General features: G+C 42.6%; 1 long non-coding RNA gene across 1 annotated transcript in view; it reads right to left on the bottom strand.

Moving 5' to 3' along the window:
• The window catches only part of LOC310638695, a 31,707-nt gene that overhangs the window by 6,261 nt on the left and 15,985 nt on the right, over positions 1 to 9,461 (bottom strand). The window contains exon 3 of the long non-coding RNA XR_014492158.1: positions 2,042 to 2,114. This is a non-coding gene — a long non-coding RNA (uncharacterized lncRNA). The remainder of the gene's footprint in view (positions 1 to 2,041; positions 2,115 to 9,461) is intronic.

The following is a 9,461-nucleotide window of genomic DNA, read 5'->3' as shown; positions in this document are numbered from 1 at the left end:
TTGCAACTGAAGGTATCTTATTGAAAGAGACTGCTTGCACATAATGATGTATGGAAGTTTATGGCAGCATGCAAATCAAGGGGAAGTGTTATGTGCATGTGTACTTCTAAAACATATTGCAAATATTGGGAGAACTATACCCAAGTCAGTGGTGCTTCAATGCTCTTTGATTGCAGATCTTTAAAAACACATCAATCAAGGGAATAATGTTCAGGCCTAATTATGATATACAATAGGGGTCCCCAACCCCCGGGCCGTGGCCCATTACTGGGCTGTGAGCCATTGGGAATGAGGCCATGGAAGCGGTGGGCAATCGTGTGCACGCATCCCCACTTGCACGAGCAGTGGGTGAGCATATGTGTTACGCTCCATTTGCATGAGCGGGGGGCACGGATGTCCACTGCTTGTGCCAATGAAACCCTGCATGTGTGCTTGCAGGCCACTTGTGCAGAACTAACCCTTCTCCTTTCCCCTCTCCTTGCCAGTCCACAAAGCCTGAAAGGTTGGGGAACTCTGATATACAATATGCCACTTGAAAGTTTGGCAACTGATATGGCTAAAACGGCAAAGGATCTTTATTGAGATTATTCTATTTATATTTCAATATTCTGCCTTATTTTGCATCTCAACTGCCTTCAAGTCCCCATTATTTTTTTTATTTTTATTTATTTATTTTAATTCCATTTATATCCCGCCCTTCTCCGAAGACTCAGGGCGGCTTATAAGCTTAGCAGTAGCCTTCATTCTATGTATATGCCTGCTTATTAGGGCTTTCACACACACCCCAAGCGGCATTATTACAAAGTCAGCTTCATTGCCCCCAACAATCTGGGTCCTCATTTTACCTACCTCGGAAGGATGGAAGGCTGAGTCAACCTTGAGCCTGGTGGGACTCGAACCTGCACTAATTGCAGGCAGCTGGTGTTACTTGAGGCATTAGCCCACTGCTCCACCAATTATATTTTATTGATTATTATTATTATTATTTATTATTATTATTGAGATTATATTTTAATCTCAATAATCCAACCAAAAGACAGCTTGCCAGCAACACACAAAAGGCCCAAAGAGACACTGTCAGTTCTTCTGCGTTTTCCTCTATGATTTTGGTCCTGGGCCAAGTGAAAATGCACCATCTGTCACGGGGGGGTTCCCTGGTTTTGGTTCATACTTGGTGGGATCATTGGTGAATTTCAAATAGTATTTCAGGGCAAACTAAAAGTAAAGTTTCCAGTTGAAATGGATAGAAAAATGATGGATACCCAAGAAAAATGTCCAGTCTACAATCTGATACCTACAGCCTCCAGGCAGATAAAAATAGATCCCTATGCCAATGAACAATTTTAGACAATATATATAAAGTCCTGTTAGGTCGTTACAAGTTTAGGAAACCAGACATACAACACCCTTTGTACATCCTGGCTCATATTAAGCCATGAACCATGGTTTGCAAATTGCAATGACTAGGTTCATACATTGCACTGATCAATAAACAAGCAAGGTATGTTGTCACTGAGATCTCAGTACTTTCCTATATTGAACCATGGTTGGCTCAATCTAACTTTGGGGTTCCTATTATCCACTGGTTGGATTTACCCAACATGCTTGGTAGCTTCTACTTTTTTGGAATACCTTCCTTCAGAAGTGCATGTAGCCCCAAGCCCTGTAGTTGGGGCTACATATAGTTAAGACTTTAGAAACAGGTAAAACCTTAGCTTAACAATCTTTTGGTCCCAGATGATCTGAATTAAGAGTTTCTACAATGTTACTGTTTGTTCATTCTGTAATTCTTTGTGTATGTCTTCCCAGAATCCTTCAGGAGTGGGGCAGTTTATATATATACTATAAACAAGCAAGCAAATGCATAAATGTGTCTGTTAATTATTCGGTAGACCCTGTTAGTTGTGAAAACAGGAAGCCTGATTTCTGGAGATTGTTGTTTACGCAACATTCAAACCTATGGCTAACTGATCCATGTTTTAATGACTTCACCTAATGATCTAGATGTGGCAAGATACAGAACCGTAACGAATCATACTACCTGAGGATTGTGTGGCTCCAAACCTCTCTGTTCCTAGCTTAGATCCAGTTTGTGATTCAAAAAAACAGAGTGCCTGAAAGCAGCGAAGCAGAGATTACAGGTATCAGTGGGTGATATCATATACATCTTTGTACAAATGATAATTATGTAATTTGCCTCAGTTGTGTTTTACAACTGATTCACACTATATTACAGTAGCTGTGTCATTTGTGGAATGACATAATACTTGTGAGATTGCTTGCCCCGTTTTCCTCCTATGGATGGTCCTGACATGAATGGTGGTCAGCGAACCCCTTCATTGTATTGCATGTCCAATGCTGCGTAAGTAGAGAAATCTATTTCTTTGTTGCATCTTTCACCTTCGTTTCTTCAATTGCATCTTTACTAGGCAGCGTCCAATCCAAATATTGTCCATGTAATGTATTGGGCTTTGTCTTGTTAAGGGAACATCACGTGGGTTAATTGCTGGAAGGTTGCTTAAGCAGGGAAGCTGGCTAACGGCTCCCAGCTCCTCAGACAACCCGTCTCCAGTGCCGCCATTGGCTGCTTCTAGGGCGGCAATAGGTTGCTTTAAACCTATTGGCAGCTGCCTAGAGGCCAGGATATAAATTGCTGCATTCGCAGCCCGGTTTCTCAGTTCAGTTCCTGCAAGCAATAAACAATGATCTTTGCTGAACTCACTGGCCTCGTCTTGTCATTGAAGCAATGAACCCAGTATCTAACAGTCCAGATTCAGATTTGTTTATTGTTAACCAAGTGTACTTAGGTCATGCTTTAAAACAGTGCTAAAACAATATTCTTGAGTTGGTGGGCACACTTGAAGTAGAAAAAGTGTGCGAGTGTTTATATGTGTGTCTGATGATCCCAAATCACTTTCTCCACATTTTTTTACAAAACAAGCTAGGTGCATATACAAAATCCTACCCCTGGTCCTTCCAGGTGAGGACCTGCTACATTGCAAGAACAGGAAGGATAAGACAAAGGTGGCGAGAGAAACACACATATGCAGTCTAAAACAATAAGTATGCCGTATGGCTGTATCTAAGGTAGCCATTGAGTTTAACAGACACTTCCTGTTTCCTGACTTCCTCTTAAGTTCTCCCTGGAGGCCCATGGATGCAGCTTGGTTGGCCAATCAGACATATTCTAGAAAATAGTCTCTGTTGTCAGCTGCTGTCTGTGATAACATACTAGGAGTTATTCATTTGGGCTGTATAGTTTTAGATTATATAAAAAAGCATCTTCTCCCAGTTCCTGACAGCTGATTAGATCTGAATCATTTTTACTAAAATGTATTTGGATTGTATTGTATTTGATGAAGACATAATTATGGAATAAAAAATTATCTCAAACATCATGTATAGATCCACTGTGGACATTTGTTGGTAGAAAGGGTGGAAACAACAATGCAAAAATTAATTCCAAATGTATGAAAAATTGGTTGTTTTGTGGCTATATAACTTTTTAAAGTGAGAATAGCAATTGAATAATAAATTGTTAGAATATTATTTTACAATGCCATGAAGTTATGATCTGGGGGAAAAGTAATTACATATATGAATTTGATTTTGAACCAAAGATTAATATTTTCAGAGGCACAGTTTTTTGTGTATATCTATTCTAATGAAATTGGCAGCTGAACAATGAAAATGATTTCTCCACATTCTTATTACTGCCAAGAGGTTAGTTATGTAAAATTATTTATATACAGTATATTTACACACACTTTCTTTCTCACAAAGACCTTATATGCATGAGAAACCTTTATAAAAACAATTTATTTTAAAACTGCAGTTCCTTATTTTTCTCTCTGTTTTATTGAAATTAGGAAGTATTGTTAAATTATGCTATAAATCATTCCAACAGAAGATTCCTTTTACTGTGCAAGTGATCAATAATATAAACGTATGGAATATCTATACCTACTTTTTTGAATATTCTCATTTTATTTCTACATCACTTCTTTGCATGTCTTTTTATTTATTTACATGCTAAGAAGAAGAAGAAAATACAAATCCTGCCTTGTTTTAAACCATTATTAAACAAAATGCACCATGGCTTATCCCCTTTCCATTATTTTTTTTTTTGGTTCAATAATTTGCAGCCGTTGGGTCAAGATGATAGCAGATTGCAAGGATTAGAAGAGGAAAACAAAGCTTGCTTGCCTGCAGAATAAACTCATTCTAATAGTTTTTAGTAAAGTGCTTTGAATTTTGTCTATATAAAAGTTACAATATGGTATTGCCTACATACATTTATTTTACATGATTACTCCAAGCCCATATGGTTTCCAAACTTTATAAAACTTGGAGCAGGATGAAATTCAACATACCCAGTGCTCCCAAGGCATCATAATCCTTTTTTTGTTTACAATTGCCACTCCTTTTCCTACTTTGCATTTGGTATGTAATCGGGTGCTTCAAGGATCATTACGTGCTTAACTCCACCATGCCGACAGAACAGCTGAACATGCAGAAAACTGAGAACCCACCCTGTAGACTTGCTCTTCTATTTCTGCTGTCAAGGAACCTCGATCAGAAGCTCTGATTAGCAGAAAACAAATCACTGCTGACCTGCAAGATGAGGCTGGACCTACCCTACTCACTGTTTTTGGACATTCCTTAAACTGCCACTGATTCTTAGAACCCCGAAAAAGACTTACGTGTGTGTGTACGCACACACAGACAACTGTATAATAATATATAATAATGTGCATACACATAAACTCATATCTACCTAGTTTTTTTTTAAAACAGGTACAGGTGTTCTTCTTGCAATAGTCCAGACGGTAATCAGAGAGAGAGAGGAGACGGCTTGGGTTCAACGATTTATTCGCTTCAGCTCCGGACGAGCTGACAGTGGCAAAACATGCCTTTATATAGCAAACTGTAAACATCAACAACAAATCAGGAACTCGTATTCTCCCGCCGCGAGACCCGCGTCCAATGGCCAGCTGGCAGCTTTGACAGCTCCCTGGTGATCGCGCATGCGCAGCTCGGCCGAGGGGAATCCGTCAGCTGGCTGCCACACCAGCTGAGTAGCGTGTGCATCCCCGGCCGCCATTCTGACAGCTCGCGGCTGTCAGTCTGTTGGTTAATGCGCCTGCGTGGCTTCTGACAGCTGTCAGTGTCAGCGGCTGCTGGCGCGCATGCGTGTTTGGTTCTGGCGGCCTTTTGACAGCTGTCAACTGTCAAACGCGGCTGCGAGGAGTTTCCTTGTTCTTCTGTGGCTGGGAGAATGTCAGTATGTAACACCCCTTTCCCCCCCCCCCTTGAATTGAACCTAACAAATACACAAGTTAACCGCAACTGTTGTTTGTCGGTGTGCTTCCGGCCCAATCGAAGTCCACGAGGTAGGCGGGAGGCCGTCGGGTCCTTTTAGAGCGGCGGAGGAGGGGGCCTTCTTCAACCACGTAATTGTCCCCAGGGAAAGGCGGGGGTGGGTTTTGTGAGTCCGGGGGTGTTTGCGGTTCATCAGGATAGTAGCTCCCAGGTGGGACAGTATCTTCGGGTACTGGATTCGGGGGAAGGTTGGGAGGTGACCTAGGACGGAGCTGATCTGTGTGCCTGCGGAGGGTGAGTCCTCTGCTGACGTTTATGGTGTAGGAAAGGGGCCCCGTTTTCTCCAGGATAACACCCTGGGTCCATTTATCCCTTCTCCCATAGTCCTGGGCCCAGACATTTTGTCCATGTGTGAATGTCCTGGATGGGGGTGTGTTGGCTTCTTCGGCCACCGGTCTGTCAGGGTGTAATCTATCGAGCCTTGTCACCAGTCTGCGGCCCCAGCGGAGTTCGGCAGGGGATTTTCCAGTGGTGGAGCAGGGTGTTGAATGGTGAGCTAGGAGAAATCGGGCTAGACGGCAGTGCCAGTCCCCCGTGACGATTCTTCGGAGGGCGTCTTTGGTGGTCCTCACCATGACCTCTGCAAGACCATTGGACAAAGGGTGGAAGGGGGCCGACGTAGCGTGCCTAATATAATTGTTCGTCGTGAAGATCTGAAATTCACGGGAAGTAAATTGAGGCCCGTTGTCAGAAATTATTACGTCGGGAAGGCCATGTGTTGCGAAAACCCCCCTTAGAGCCTGAATGGTGGTGGCCGTAGTTGTGCTAGAAACCGGGAGAACCTCCAACCACTTTGAGAAACTATCCACTATGATGAGGAAAACTTGTCCCTGGAAGGGGCCAGCGAAATCAATATGGATACAGGACCAGGGGTTTCAGGTTGTTTCCCATCTGTGAATTGGGGCTTGGGGAAGCACTGGTCTGGAGTGCTGGCATAGGTAACAGCCGGCTACGTGTGCTTCGATATCCCTATCGATTGACGGCCACCAAACGTAGCTGCGTGCCAGGGCTTTCATTTTTATGATGCCTGGGTGACCGTCGTGCAAGGTTTGAAGGACTTTGGGTCTGTGACCCGGTGGCACTATTACTCTGCAGCCCCAGAGAATGCAGCCTAAGTGCGAGGACAGCTTGTGTCGCTTTACAAAATATGGCTGGAAGTTGGGGCCAGGGCTGACGGACTGCCAACCTGAGGATACCCAAGCTAGTATTCTGCTGAGGGTCGGGTCTTTGGTGGTGGCGGCAGCGATGTCTTTCGCTGTCAAAGGGCACTCTGATAGTTCTTGGATGGCCAAGATGTGACCTGCTGGGGCAGGGTCAGGGTCTACGTGGGGCAGGGGAAGCCTGCTGAGGCCATCTGTGTGGCACATTTCTTTGCCCGGTTTGTGGATTAATTGGTAGGAGTATGCCGAGAGGAAAGTTGTCCACCGCAGCATTCGGGGGGATAAAATTTGTGGTGTTTGACGGTCCCAAGTGAATAAACCAAGTAGGGGCTTATGATCAGTGAATATGGTAAAGGGCCTGCCGTAGAGATAATCATGGAATTTTTTTATTCCCGCTACTATGGCCAGTGCCTCCTTGTCGATCTGGGCGTAGTTCCGCTCAGCCTTAGAGAGAGTCCCAGAATAATATGCAATGGGTGCCTGTGTCCCGTCGCTTAAGAGGTGGCTTAGGACTGCTCCGATCCCGTAGGGGGATGCGTCACATGCAATGGATAGGGGTGTCCACTGCCACGCTGCCCCTTTGTCTAGTAGTCTATGGAGGGGTTCAGCTATCGTTGCCTTCCCTGGTAGGAAGGCATGATAGAAATTTAAGAGCCCCAGGAATGCCTGGAGCTCTGATTTGTTCTTCTGCGGCCGGGAGAATCTCAGTATGCAACACTTCTTTTTCTCTTGCACCCATTAGTTGGAGTTAGGAGAGAATTCCGAAATGTATTTTTTGCTTGCATTCTCAATCAGGCTGGGAATTCATGTTTCCAGGGGTGAAAGGTTACTCTATTGCTACTCCTAATTTATCCTGCAATTCACATCCTTAAGTCTGCTCCCTCTCTCCTAAATTCTTTCTCAGATTTGGTGGAAGGGAACCCTTCTGCTGACCTTTATGGCATGTACAGCTAACTTTAACTGAGAACATGTTATTAAAAATGGTGCTATGGTTAATATTAATTTGCAAGAAAATATGGATCATGAGGTAATACATTGGCATTTTGGTGAGGCTATGAATACTGAGAAAAAATAATAATTCAGAAATTTAATGTATCTCAAAATCACATTTTTTTAAATTTGTCCCTACACACATGCGTGTGTGTTTGTGGATATTACTTCACAGACAATCCAGTCTATGCAACACATGTTATGCAATCAAACAGGCATCCTAAGCAACAATAGCACCATCATCTTTTTTAAACTGGTGCAGCAAACTTCGCAAATATCTATTTTTATCCTGCCCTTCCCCCAAGGTATGCATTTATCGGATCTATTGATATCTCCTGAGGATAAGATGCTTTCAAAACTAGTTATAGCAGATCAGTGGCAGGAGACAGCTATATCACCACTGCCATCTCCTGCTTTCAAGCACCTCAGAGGTATGTGAAAAAGATAGGCCTTGGCCTAATCCAACAGGGCTATTCTTCCAAACACAATTATCTCACTTCTTCATCATACAGGGTAGTCTTTGATTTATGACCACAATTTAGCCCAAAATTTCTATAGGTCAATTTTGCCCCATTTTACGTCTTCCTTGCCACAGTTGTAAACCAAATCAGTGTGACACAGTTAGTTAGTGACACAGTTCTTAAGTGAATCTGGCTTCCCCATTGACTTTGCTTGTCAGAAGGTCGCAAAAGAGGATCACATGACCCCGAGACACTGCAACCGTTATAAACATGAGTCGTGTCTGAATTTTGATCATATGACCATGGGGAACGAAGGGAACTTGATGCCGGCAGCAGGTGTTCCCTCAGATATCCCGGACCCAAGCCATGTAGGGCTTTGATATGCTGGAGGTACATTATTTCTCACAGATTTTGGATGACTTTCCACACCTACTATTTATTTGTTGCTTGCTTTTATATTCAACTTACTTGCAGAGACTAAAGGCAGCATTAGGCAATTCTCCTCCCATGTTACCTTACCAGTCTGAACAAGGAAGCTTCTGATGATGACTGAGTTGGATCTGAGTCTCATTCTCTCCAGTCTTTAACTACTGTGGTCATACAAGTTAAACTATAAAATTGCCAGCCCTTCAGCATAGACCAGGTCAAGAAACAAACATAATGGGGACTCCAGGAATGCTAGTTTATTGTTGTAGGGTGCAATAACAAAATCTTGAAAGCATGTTCAAGTTTCTGTCCTATCTTTTGCTAAACAGAATTAAGGCTGAGTTATTTTGAGTTATTTCCTCAATAACTCTACTGTATCTCCTATCTCTGGTATGTGCAATATCTTGTCCAAGGTTTTCCTTCCTCTTCCTTTAACAGTCATATCTTTCCCAGGTCCATATTCCTTGAAATACGGTACCTTCAGAAGTAGCAATAGATCGTTTGAAAGGGGACAAAATAAATTTGTGGTGAGCTAAATTACTACTGAATATTAGTCTTGATCTGGCTTCTGTTCAAATGTGAGAGATTCCATACACAAAGATAAAAGATAAACTCAAAGAAATATAAAAGCGAGAGAAAGAAAAAGTGGACAGTATTGCAAACAACAGAAAATGAGGGGGGAAAATACAAAAACAAATTGTTTAAACCAGTTTGCTCTAGTAGTTAAGGCAGCAGGCTAAAAACCAGGCGATTGTGAGTTCTAGTCCCACCTAATGCAAGAAAGCCAGCTGGGTGACCTTGGGCCAGTCATTCTCTCTCAGCCCAATCTATCACAAAGGGTTGTTGTGGGAAGGAGTATTATGTATGTTCACCCCCTTGAGCTATTTATAAAAAATTATGAAGGCAGGATAAAAATCAAATACCTCTGATCTTCTCTACAGCAGTTATAAGACATACATACAATATCATCTTCCCCGTACAAAATTGCATAAGTTTCCTTTCCCTCACATATACTGTATGCCCCTTAATCTAATTAATAGAT

Source organism: Vipera ursinii, assembly GCF_947247035.1.
Source record: "Vipera ursinii genome assembly, chromosome: 3".
In the NCBI taxonomy this organism is placed as follows: Eukaryota; Metazoa; Chordata; class Lepidosauria; order Squamata; family Viperidae; genus Vipera; species Vipera ursinii.
The sequence above is the reverse complement of the archived record's forward strand: the minus strand, read 5'-3'. Positions and strand labels throughout refer to the sequence as shown.